General features: G+C 35.9%; 1 long non-coding RNA gene across 1 annotated transcript in view; it reads right to left on the reverse strand.

Annotated features, from left to right (window-relative positions):
• The window catches only part of LOC110291000, a 48,828-nt gene extending 40,058 nt beyond the window's left edge, over positions 1-8,770 (reverse strand). Inside the window, exon 1 of the long non-coding RNA XR_002377521.1 lies at positions 8,696-8,770. This is a non-coding gene — a long non-coding RNA (uncharacterized LOC110291000). The remainder of the gene's footprint in view (positions 1-8,695) is intronic.
• Between the last annotated feature and the right edge of the window lie 5,403 nt (positions 8,771-14,173).

A 14,173-nucleotide genomic window follows, 5' to 3' on the forward strand; every position in this document is an offset into this window, starting at 1 on the left:
AACAAAACAAAACCCTCAAGGGACACATAAAATAGTAAAATCAAAGTACAGAAAAATGGGACATGAACATGGAATGGAACAGAGTCACAGTTCACAGTTCTGTTTAGAGTTGTACATATGCCAAGAAAAGCAACTCATAGAATTTACTATAAAGGATTTCAGATCCAAGATCATTACTCCAGAGAGGAGTAATAAGTTCACATAAGAATGTCTTCTCTTAAAATGCCAGTGGAGTTAACAAAAGAACACAGTACACTGCTTGGACCCTTGGCATTCAAATGCTTAGGAGGAGCATTTTGTGAAGAGTTTGATATTCCTGCTTAGGACTCTACTGCTGCTCCTATTGATGCTTTGGACTACTACATAAGAACAGACATTCCTTGAACAGTGTCAGATACAACAGAAAATTACCAGATAATATATGGACTAAAGAGAAATATTTTAGGCAATTGTATTTATTTTTAAGTCGTTGCTATGTTGAAAAGCTGTCATCTGGGACCTGATTTCATTAATTTTTTTTTATTTGTCCTTATTATACAGAATCTGAAACAGTTTTTGCTGCATGCTAATGGCTTTGTTAACAAAATAGAATTTTGCGACTTTTTTCTGTGCACTTAAAAGCAATACAGTAGTCTACATATTTATTGGACTTAAATTTCCTTATTACTATTGCAGTTAAATCTATATAAAATAAAATGTTATAATAAAGTCATGGATGTGGAAAATGCTTTGTATATAAGTTGATGTTATTTTTACAATGAAGAATAAATCTTAAATTGAAAACTGTTGATACTATTAAATGAAGCATTAATCTGGACAGAGCCATCATATGATATATGAGAAATCAGAACCCTATGGCGCTCCTAATTTCATTAAAAGAGGAGCATAAGGACACTCACTCGCTCACTAGGATAAGGTCAAGAGCAAAGAAGAAATGCAACTGTAAGCTTGAGGATAATTTCTTATAGTAAAAAGTGGTCGGGGTACAAGCAAGACCTGCCCTATTAGACTGAATTTTAAGCAAAGAGACATAGTCATACCTCTTCCTGGTATATGCCATTCTCTCCAGACCAAAGACACTGTAGTTACTTTTGCCAAACTAAGCTCTGAATGGTAAATCATGCACAGAAAGCCATTCTCTGGTAAAGTCATTGTACAATGTCTATGAGTTCAAACTCGAACCATTGAAAATCAGACGGACAGGACAAATTCACCAAATGGACTAGAACCTGCTAAATTATTTTCTGATTTATAAGGCACTCTCACTGTGGATTATTGAGCACTTAATGCCATTTATATTTTCCACTTTTTCATAGGTTATGGCTTCTACTTCTATCACTTTGAGGAACCTACGGAAAGAACAGCCAGTTTTATATGGGTAAAGTTTAGGTCAAGATAAGATAAAAGTAAATAATACTTTGAAAACTAAATGGACCTAAAGTTAAAGTCTGTGCTATATTCTTAACCAACTGAATTTTATTTTATTAGTAGAAATATAATATGCATTTTAAGGATGATAATGACAATCTATAAATTACTCAATTTTAGTAACACTCTAAAGAATTATATAGTTCTGCACAAAGCCACACAAAGATGAAGGAGGTAACATTAATATGTTGCAAGGCAAAGAAAAAACAAAACAAAGCAAAACAAAAGAAAACCCCTATTTTAGGGCTAGAGCATACTTCCACTCTCTAACAAGTAGAAGAATCAACCAAGACTAAATTCACAAGCTTTTTTATTATCATTGGAAAACTACACATTGTAAGTTTATAGTCCGACAGTTCCTGGAACATGAAACATTTTATGGTCAGCCAATTCTCAGAACATACCAAGAAACAATGGAAACAATCTACTATGTGTACAACACAAAATTGTAGAGGAATAACAAATCAAAAATTCAAGTTGACCTTCAGCTCAGAAAATGATTAGAGAAAAAACAACCATAGGGCAAAATACAAAAATAAATCAAATTTTAGCATTATGCTTAACTAGGTAAAGGAAGAAAAAAATGGGGTCAACTGCCCCTTAACTCTGTGTGTGTGTGTGTGTGTGTGTGTGTGTGTGTGTGAGTGAATCACAACAAAACATTCCTTCTACTGACAGCAGGAATGATGAACTTAAGTACAATCACCAAAGTAAGTATTTTGAAATTTACAGGCTGTGGATGTTTGCTCAGTGCATTACTGATATTCAGGGAGTCCAAGAAAGATTAAGTGAGTTTATCATAATACTAAATTTGCCTGACTATTTTTGTCATCTTAGAAACAATCAATATTATTTATTGGTACATATTTATTTTATCTAATAATAGGTTATATATTAATGACATTTTATGTTTATATGTCATATACTCGATTATATTCTCCCATACTACCTGCTGGGTGCCAGACATGCATGTGATGCATGTAGAGAAATGAAGTCAAAGCATATGTAAAATAAAAATAAGTGAATCTTCTTCTCTCTCTCTCTCTCTCTCTCTCTCTATATATATATATATATATATATATATATATACATACATATATACATATACATATACATATATATACATATATATGCGTGTGTAATAAAAATATATTTTGTATACAAATATATTCATGTGCATATACTCATATTCACTATAATAATGTACATGTAAAATTTGAATAAATTGCTTTAATATGATTCCCAAATTTATATAAAGTGTAAGAAAAATAGTAACTACTTGACAAAGTTCTACAGTTTCAAAATTCTAGTTCTTAGTTTGATATAAATGACAGATTTTATAAAAGGAATATCTCATTTGAATATTTTAATGGATTGACTTTTAAATTTCTGGCAGAAAAAGATCTGTGAAATGACTGACATTCAAACAGGAAAACATGTTGCTAGGAATAATAAAGTGGATGGGACTGACTTGTTGCTGCTAGCTCAAGGAGGGAAGCTCTTTATTTTGAAGTTCAAACATCTTCCAAATTGGTGCGAACAAGTCTCATTTGTCTCTTGAAACAAATCAAGGTTTATCCTTGCAGTAGGCAACAGACTGAAATCCAATTTACAACCAGAAGAATTACCAGTCATTTTCTGGTACAAATTCAAAATCTAAGTTAACCACAGTATTCATTTCTTCTTGATCATTTTTGAATGCAAAATTTTTAGCATATATTTTGACAGCTAACAATTTACCTGTTAAGTTATACAGATTTACCAATATGCTTGTGATATGTTTAAATGTTAAAGTCCTACTCCTTTATATGTTCTTTGTAAATATTTGATAATTAGTATTATGCTGTAGTCCAAGGTCAGTCATTTCTACAGCAGTTTATTAGTGTAGAAACATCAGTCATTTAATGATACGATTTTCTTTATTTGAAAAGTTATTTTGGAGACTATATATGTTTGTGTGTGTGAATGTACTATACCAATTAACAAGTTTTAAGATAGTTAAACAGCCTATAGAAACAGTGCTTTAGCATTTTAAATTAGTTTTTGTAAGATTATAAAATCCTTCTTATGCAGCCATTATTAAAAGATACCTGCCAAAGACCAACTTTGGTATCCATGTAGTGGGTAATCTCAGATGGGAAGTGTTGAGAGCAACTGACAGGGATAGATCCTCATACCAAAGGGGCTGTTGCCAAAGGCAGCCAGTGATTCAAGTTACTCAGCACACTTTTTTTCTAAGGGAACAAAGCTCAATTTACTGGGGTTTGCACTCTCTGTGCCAGTGGAAAAACTATGAATTCTTTTAATTCCTTGAGGCTGGTGAGAAAGATAAGCAAAGTAAGAAAATTCTCTCTCTCTCTCTCTCTCTCTCTCTCTCTCTCTCTCTCTCTCTCACACACACACACACACACACATGCACACATACACACACTCACATTGAAGGGTTGAAACAAAAAGCATAGTCCAATAACTTCATAATACAAATATATATGTACACACATACACACACACTCACACACACATACATACATGAGTAGAGACCTACAGTCAGACATATACACATTCACACATAGAATGATTAAAGCAAAACTACAGAAAGCAGGCTCCAAACATTTCACACACACACACATTTGTGTGTGTGTGTGTGTGTGTATAATTAGTGGACGGAACAAGTTCCAACACACACCCAGAGAAGCTTTACATGTATACATACATACACACAGTTAATGGATGGAAGAAACAATGATCCGGTTCCCATTTACACCTTACATACCTTTACATACATACACCATACATACACCATTATTACCTTATATACATACATACATACATACATACATACATACACATTGCAGGTGGAAGTTCCAACCCTTATTCATGCAGATTTTATACACACACACAGACACACACACAGACACACACACACACACACACACACACACACACACACAGTTGATGGATAGGAGAGACAGAGTTCCAGACACCCAATCTTTTTTCTTTCTTCCATAGCTTATATAGCCCAGTGAAATCTTTCAAGCACTATACAATTACAACGGGATTCCATTTTAGTTCTCTTCTAGTAAATGATCATGAAAACACAGTGTGTGCCCCAATAGCTTTACAAGAAATAACATTGTATAGTACAAGAAAAACAAAACAAAACAAATTATTTCCCCAATCCAGAAAACAAATTATTCCCTAAATCCCAGGTACATTCGAAACCAAGTAACTTTACAGGTTAACTAGGGGTAAGCAAGCAAGGTAGTTTTCTCAGCCAGTTTCTTTTACTGGCAGGCAACAATTTGCTGTTACAAAGAAAGGAGTAACTATTTTATTTATCTTTAAAAGTAACCTTGTAAGAATCTTTAAAAAATTGCAAATCTAAACTTTTTTTTAAAAAATAAAATTGAGTCATATCAACCATAAAATTTTAGAATGCATAGCTACTAACTAGCAATTCTTATATTAATAAATCATATCAGGAAGCTGAGGGCAAAAAATGGGTGTAAGAATTCAGTTCTCACCAGTCCAGCCTAAGTGAGAGTCACATCATTGCAGCCAGTGTTGCCATTGCTCTTCTTTCTTGACCATGAAATGCCCCTAGTCTAATTAATAAGAGGGTGCCCTTCTGAACTTAATGTTGTTCCCTGCCACACACTCTGGTCGAGTCAGCCTGACAGGCTGAGAAGCCTGGAAGCCACTCACGAGGCAGAGAGTTTCATGGAAACTCACCTCCTGGAGTCTGGCGTTCTCTTTAACCGTATACTCATACCCTATCCCCACGTTAGTCTGGTGTACTCTCTTTTAGTATTATCTTATTATAAGTGCCTTTTAAGATTGAATTCTTATATAGCTAAGCCTTCACCAGTGTTCCAACATCCTAAAAAACCCTTGAGCAGACCACGAGCTTGGAATTCAGTAAGAATGTTACCTATTCAGTGACATTCAGAATTGCCTCTGGTATTACACTATCACTTTGAATAAATGCTAAGTCACTGCCCTACACAGGAATTTACCATCATCTAGGAAGAAGGAAGTTTGAGACCTAAGGAGGAACCAGAGTAGATACTTAGAACTATAGATAGCTGAGTTACACCCATACACACATATTTACAATGGCCTAGGGGGAAGGTGGACTATACAATAGACTAAAATAGGAACTATGGCAAGGGCAAGAAGCCCTTGACCCTGGCATCTAAGATTAAGTGGATCTTAGGTGGAGCTCTTTTGATCCCAGTAGTTAACAATGAATTTTAACTCAGGTGGTTCCTGTTAGACCTTCTGTGTTTGTATTCCTCTGTTTTGTGTAAGAATCCAGTAACCTCTTTGTACCTTGCTGTTGTGTCACCCAACTTCTCTATTTTCTTCTGTATAAAAAGTTAGATGCTCGATTTGACAAATTACAGCATCACACTGGGGCCCACCCATGTGGCTATGGTAACCCGTGGATGCATTTGGCATGTTCTGCAGCTGTTTGTTGTTCTTCCTACATGGCCCTGGGCAGAAACCAACTAAATGTGCCCCACAACATAATTACTTGAGCTTTCAGATAATGTTCCAACATTAAAATAGTTAGGATCCTCTGATATCTGTCAATTTTCTAACAACTTGCTTACTTCTTTATATAAAATAACCATAAAAGCAATTACTAAGTTTACATAACCTTGATGTGACTTAGTCAATTAATTTAATGTTCTTTTGCATCATAGACAGAAGGCAACTTTCATCTGAAATCTGAAATCAATTATTTCTTTGAAGAGTTAGTAAATTGTTTTGTGCATGTTATATTGACCTGATCTCCAGATGCTCTGATTTTCATGGATTTCTCTCACAGGTGCAGCACCTTGGCCCTCAATTCCTGACAAAACAGTAGAGTAATTTAGCTAGTCAGAAAGGTGGTTGGTCACTAAGCAGCACACCAATTTCTGATGCTGTAAAGGGACATGGATTGCTTTCTCAGTCCAAAATGATGAAGCTGTGCTGGGTTCAGTTTTTTACCAACCACATTGGATTGCAATGCTTGGATTGGGTCTTTATGCTGCAGCCAGCTTTAGTGTACCCAGTAAGTGTTAAGCTCATTCTCAGAGCTATGGTTCAGTCTAGACAATAGGTGTAGATGAGTGTAATGTGTGTATCATGCTGAAGGAACAGAGCAGCAGGGCATGGGCTTCCAAGTGTTGATGGTTGTTGTGGACATATGGCTTATTTGTTTAATAATGTATGTATTTTCATGCTCCTACTTTGAGGAATGTCATCTCTGCCAAGATTAATGACTCCATGACAATTAGAGCCACCACATGTTCAGGAGGCAAGTGGTAGAATGCTGTTACCTTCATAATTCTCCAGGCTATAAGAAAGAACTCTGAAACATGACTTTAAAATTATACATAATTTCTCAACTATGCAAAACATAAGCATGCAATATGAATTATGTAAAGAGATTCACAGATCTAAAGGAGTAGAGTCAGCTGCACTATGACCCAGTTCATCAGAAAGATACTAAGGAAGGAGATAAAAAGATTTAAGAAGAAGTGGTGATCACAGGGCAAGATCTAACCCAACTAAATTTTTGTGTTTGTGTTTATAAAGGCTGGCAGATTCCTGAGTTCAAGGTGAACCAGGGACAAAGGGAGTTTAGTTTCAGACCCAGATTTGGTAAAATGGTAATTTCAGGGTGGGGCCCTATATGTGCTTGCTGTCTCTTTCTATAAATCAAGGGGCTGGCTTGGGGGGTGTTGATTCATGGTATAATCAAAAGGGGACTTGGGGTAATGACTGGATTTAGAAGTAAACAAAAGACTGGGCTTTTGATTTGCAAGAGAATAGCTACCAAAAGAGTTTTTAGAATAAGGAGAGAGCTGTCTCAAGCAGAACATAGAAAGAATGCAATCTGGAAAGCCCTGAGCAGAACATCGGCCACCAGAGTCCTTTGTTTCACTGCTTCCAGATACCCCTTCTCTAAGAAACCCCTCTTTAATCCAAGGCTGATCCTTTCAGATTGCTAGAGTTACTTTGAAGCCAAGCAGAGAAATTCAGTCAGAAAAACGGGAGGGAGAGAAAAGGAGATGGGGAGGGGCAGGGAGAAGGGGAAGGGGAGGGGCTGAGGAATGGGCAGGGGGACTGACTGGGACAGGGATGGGGATGGGGACAGAACAGTCAATCTGGAGAGGAGTTCCAGTCAGCCAGGAGAGAAAGTTCAGAAAGACCTAGAAAAGATGATCTTATTCAGCAGAAAGTCTCAGAGGGTTAAAATATTTTAGGCCTAGATTAGACTATACTGAAACTAGAAGCTTCCAGGACTGGGCCTAGGATAGCAGACAGAAGCAGTAATCATTGGAAATGACAATTACATCAAGTGAATAAAAGTTCCATTTACAATCCTCACCTTGCCTTTCTGTTAGTGCTTTTTAACTATCTGATTTTTAGTAATTTCTTATCATCATCTGAAGCAAGACAATACACTTTACATCATAAATTTACTTGGCTACATAACTGAAATCAAGATGACATTAATGTTTTGTAATTTTGTTTTTTTTCTAGTTCTTATGATAAACTGTTCTGGCAAAAGCCATTTAAGAGGGAAAGGTGTCTTATTTTAGCTCACAGTATATTACACTCAACTATTGCAGGGAAGTCACAGACAAGGGCTTGCAGAAGTTGTTCTTTTTGCAACCATAATCAGTAATAGAGAAAACTAAAGGATTGGTGGGTTGGGCTTGGTCAAATCAGCACTCATATACATCAGGACCTCCTGCCTCGAAGTGCTGCTGCCTACAGTGAGTGGGTCTTCTCCTATTAACTTATTTTTTCTTTATATCCAACAGAAGTCATGGGCTACTCTTTCCTTTCTGCTTTGGAATCTCTGACAAACTACATGTTGTACTCAGTCCTTATCATCATCACCCTCTACCTCTGGAATTGTTTTAGTCTGTGCTTTATAATGGTTTCTCTACTAGCATCTAAACATATAGCCTGAATAATGATACCCCTCCTTTATAAACACACACACACACACAGAGACACACACACAGACACACACACACACACACACACACACACACACACACTGCCCCTTATTTCATCAAGCTGAGTGGACAGTTAGGGCATTTTTAAAGGATCTATAAATCACACAATGGGTCTGTTCTGAAAATCCTCAACTTTCCTACTATGTAAGTATACAACTTTCTTACTATGTAAGTATACACATGGTTTTCCAGCGACCAGGTCTCTTCAGTGAAAGCTTCCTCCATCCCCAACACATAATTACCTTTGTTATGATATGAATATGGTGTCCATGCAAACATCATGAAAGGTATGTTTCACCTGTAACTGTAAACACCTGTAAGAGGCAGAGCCAGAGGGTAGATGATAATGTCATGAAATTATGGTCATTCTCTTGGAGTTGCTTGATTTCTAGAGATTCAGTAGGGCCTTTTATGAATAAGTTAGGTATTACTAGAATAGATTTGTCACTTAGAGGGTAATGTGGGCCAGCAGTCCTCTGTCTTTCTCTGTCTTTCTTTTTCTTTTTCATATGAAAATTCTAATCTTCACTTCTCCTCCATTGTATTGTGGAACATTGTGTCTCTCACCAGAATCAGAACAAGTGCCAGCAACATACTTTTGGATACAGATTTGTGGACTAAATAACTCTTTTTCTTTCTTCATTCACTACTTATCCTCAGGCCTTTTGTTACAGCAACAGATATAAAGGCTATCTATCTTTTATATTAAAGTTAATATTTAAGGCTGCTATGAACATAGGGGAGCATGTGTCCTTATTACATGTTGGAACATCTTCTGGGTATATTCCCAGAAGTGGTATAGCTGGGTCCTCATGTAATACTACGTCCAACTTTCTAAGGACCCCATTTTTAATAGGGTTATTTGATTCTCAGGACTCTAACTTCTTGAGTTCTTTGTATATATTGGATACTAGCCCTCTATTGAATATAGGATTTGTAAAGATCTTTTCATAGCATCCTTATTTATAATACCCAGAATCTGGAAAGAACCCGGATATCCTTCAACAGAGGAATGGATACAGAAAGTGTGGTACATTTACACAATAAAGTACTACTCAACTATAAAAAAAAATGATTTCAAGAAATTCTCAGGGAAATGGATGGAACTAGGAAATTTAATCCTGAGTGAGGTAACCCAATCACAAAAGAACACACATGGTATGCACGCACTTATAAGTGGATATTAACCCAAAAGATTGGAATACATAAGATACATTTCATAGACCACATGAAGCTCAAGAAGAAGGAAGATCAAAGTGTGGGTTCTTAGGTTCTTCTTAGAAGGGGGAATAAAATACTCAAGGGAAGAAATATGGAGACAAAGTATGGAGCAGAGACTGAAGGAAAGGCCATCCAGATATTGCCCCACCTGGGAATCTATCCTATATACAGTCATCAAACCAAGACACTCTTGTAGATGCCAAGAAGTGCTTGCTGACATGAGTCTGATATAGCTGTCTTCTGAGAGGCTTTCCCAGAACCTGACAAATACAGAGGCGAATGCTTGCAGCCAAGCATTGGACTGAGCACGGGGTCCCCAATGGTGGAGTTAGGGAAAGGACTGAAGTAGCTGAAGGTGTTTGCACCCCCATAGGAAGAACAACATCAACCAACCAGGTCCCCCAGAGCTCCCAGGGACTAAACCACCAGTGGGTGGTTGGGTGAGGGAGCACCCTCATAGAGGCAGGGGGGAGGAGGGGTAGGATAAGGAGTTTCTGAAAGGTAAACCTTGAAAGGGGTTACCATTTGAAATGTAAATCAAGAAAATACTCAATAAAAGAAGAAAGAAAGAAAAAGAAAAGAGTACACATGGAAGGACCCATGGCTCCAGATGCATATGTAGCAGAGGATGTTCTTGTGGGGCATCAACTGGAGGAAATCCTTGGTCCTAGGAAAGCTAGATGTCCCAATGTAGGGAAATGCCAGGGAGGGAAGGCAGAAATGGATGGGTGGGTAGGGGAGCACCCTCATAGAAGCAGGGGGAGGCAAAATGGGATGGGGGATTCTGGGGTAGGGGACGAGGAAAGGAGATAACATTTGAAATGTAAATAAATAAAATATCTAATTAAAAAGAAAGAATAAAAATGTTAGTATTTAAACTTAGCAAATGTCATAATTCCTTTTGTAGATCTTAAATTATCATTCTTTTTATATTTTAAGAATCAAAATTCTTTATTAAAGGTTGCTAAGCTCATGTAACATGTGTCTGTACTACAGAAAGGGAGAGGGCTTCTATTTCAGTGGGTATTTTTCTGTATTTTCTAGCCTCCTTGTCATTAATTCTGCACAAGTACAAGTTTATTAATTTCATTTCATAGATGATAATATAAAACCTTGAACATATGAGTAATCTATTTTTCATCCTCTCATGAAAAACAAAATGAAACAAAACTATATTATCTGTGGTTCATATGCTCAAAAGTAGCACACCTTTGCACACCCTCTCTACCTGAAAACCAAAGACATAAAATGAATGGAAAATCAACTTGGTTTGTTAAACATGTTAAGAATTGTGATGAGCAAAATTTTTATTTTGCTTTATTTTATCACTACTGTAGAAACTAATAACTCCAGAATGTCTCCTTGTACAGTATACTTTATACAGGTAATCTGAAATTTCATATGTATCTTTATTGTTTGGGGTAATGAGACATCAATTATTTTTCATCTTCTTTTCTTTTTCTTAGAGTCCTTTTTCAGCTTCCAAATAGCCTTTATGCCTTCTTATTTGTGACTGTCAGTTCTGTGTCCTACATAAATGAAATCATTGAAGTTAACCCTTGTAACAGGTTTCATTTGCATATGTATTACAACATTGTTTCCATTTTTTCTTTTATTACTTTCCTCTGATTTTATTTTTTTTTAAATACTCTATTCTTAAGCATTTTATAAACAAACCCTCTGTGTTCTAGCATTTCAGACCATGCTTTCACTTGATGTCCTGTCTCATATTAACTCCAACACCTTTCTCCTATTCACTAACTACTCTCAATCAGTGTGCTATTTTTCTCCCAGTTTTATCTTCTATATTGATATCAGCATTTTATGGCTATTTGTAGCAATAACATCTTCATATACTTTGTCTTAATTATGTAATTAGTTGATGTCTCACTTCTCTATTCTTCTTGATAGCAGAAGCCCTCTTTATCTGTTTCTATTTAAATCATTCTCCTAGTCTTTGAGTTTTTCTCACAATTTATACAATCTGAGTGAGGTTGTAAAAAGTCATCAAAGAGTACTACATTGTACACATTTGGCAACTAAGAATTTACAAGTGCTTTATCACACCACCAAGTGCTTCTCTGATGTAAAAACCTACTGGCCCTCTAGGACTTCTAGTGGAGCTGAAGTGCTTAAGGTAGAGATCCATATATCTTTCTCATATTTCTTCTCCCAAAACAGTTTTTGCTTTAGTACATATGTCCAGACATCCAAACCAATCTTGTCTGACATTTATTTTTGTTTATTGATGTTAGTTCTGAAATGTGATAATTTAATACAGCTCTACACGCAATATGCTTTTCTAAATAATTGCTCATTCTTTGCAATGAGACTACTATTCATGTATTATTTCCTCATTGTTTGCCTCTAACATGGAATCAAACTAACTGCTAGATTTATGTACATTTTACTTTAAATAGCACCTAAATTTCACTGATCATAGTTGAACATCAAATCCATGTGGTTTCATTACTGGTTGTTGTATTCAATCAAAAAATGAATTTTCACAATACATATGAATATATAGTTCAGATTTTAAGTAGAATTTTATATTTTATTTACATGCTACTCTGAAAATCATTTTTCTGTCTTTATAAAAATAGCCAGAGATGGTTTTTATAAACAAGGTTGCTATTTAATATGTCTCAGAAAGGGATCTCAAAATAGAGACAAGAAGCATATGTTATATGGTCAAAGGCTGACACTTACGGTCTTTAAACAATGTTAAAGTAATTAGATCTAACATACTCAAACATTTTTTAGACATAAAAGATCTTATTATGTATATTTATTTATTATTATATATTTATTGAGTTGACAGTCATATATGCTTAAAAACAATTAAAAGATAGTTAAAATCCTCTGAGAAGCATTTCCCAAAGTACATGACTGAAGTCACTTTATTACCTATATTTATATTTGTGACGTAAAATTTTATTAGATTTTCTTGTAAAATAGGTAATTGTCAGTAATGTTTGTCAATTGCTACCCACTTTAGAAATCATTCTTTCTGTTATACAGTTAATTTTGGCAATGAAATCTTAAGGTTTTATAAAGTATTACTGAAGAAGAAAAACAATCAATAGAAGGGTGTGATGGTTAGCATCAATTTTCAGTTTGACACAACCTAGAAGCACCAGAAAAATAGTTTCAAAGGGGAAAGGCCTTGAATTTTAAATGATCTTGCAAGTCGAATAAGCTCTTCTCCCCTAAATTGTTTGTTTTGTTAAGATATTTTATTGCATCAATAGAAATGGTACTACAACAAAGACTAAGTTCAAAGTTTTAGTCATAAGAAAGGAATTTTAAGCTATGTTTGACCTCCAACTTCTTCATTTGACAGTTTAGAAGAAACTAAAAAAGTATAAATGTATCAAAAGGGCCAGGCATGGTGGCACATGCCTTAATCCCAGCACTTAGGATGCAGAGGCAAGCAAATCTATGAATTTGAGGCTAGCCTGGCCTACAAAGTGAGTCCAGGAAAGCCAGAACTCTGTAACACAGAGAAACAAAACAAAAGCAGACACACACACACACACACACACACACACACACACACAAAACAAAATAGAACAAGACAAAACAAAAACCGAACAACAGCAACAACAATAACAACAAAAGGGAAACCAAAACAAAATTAAACAAAAAAGTGGCAGACATATAGATAAGGGGGTCTCTGCAGGTGAACAGCATGAAGATAAAAATGAAAATCTGGCATAGATGATTTCATCAACTTGGATCAGATTTGGGGGAATCTAATGCCAGAATTCACTGCCAGCAAATTTAAAACCCTGAACAGTTTATGAAAAGGCTTCCAGGCAACAACCAGTCCAATTCCAGATATACAGTAAAGGTTAGGTAAGACTGCATAGAAACTCTTTTATAAAGTACATGTGACCTTGAGGTAAGGTTTTATAGCTAAAAGGCCTAGAATCTAATGTGGTTTCATAGCATAGAGGTCAGCAGGTCATACAGTACATGTGACCTCTCCTCTAAGGATGGTCCAGGGAGAGGAGTCTGGCATAATCATTCTGGGGAATTTGGTGAGGTCTGCCTCTATAGCGAAAGGTGGGTGAGGTCTGCTTCTACAGTTAGCAGAAGGTCACCAGGTCACTAATACCTGCTCTCACCTTTCTGGATGGAATTGCAGGGACTTGATTTTGCCTCCTCTGTTGAGGAGATACCCTTCCTTGATTAACATTCCAGGTTCACTTAGTGTGTATATGTTAGTACAAGGCCTTTGTACCATCGACTTATATTCTAAGGCAGTAAAACTCCATACCCGAGTTAGAGGAAATGAAACAAATCAGGTATTCAAAATGGAGCTATCATTCAAATGGAACATGATATCTTAGGTAAAGGACATTCAATTTACAACCTTCTTTTGTAACAATTTGAACTGAAAAAATGGTTTGGACTCTTTAATGCTACTAAATCAATGTATACCACCAGAATGGAAATCCTAGACTTAACTATTAGGTTTATGTTTATTTTGCTCT

The sequence above is a fragment of the Mus caroli genome, chromosome 1 (genome assembly GCF_900094665.2).
Source record: "Mus caroli chromosome 1, CAROLI_EIJ_v1.1, whole genome shotgun sequence".
Lineage (NCBI taxonomy): Eukaryota > Metazoa > Chordata > Mammalia > Rodentia > Muridae > Mus > Mus caroli.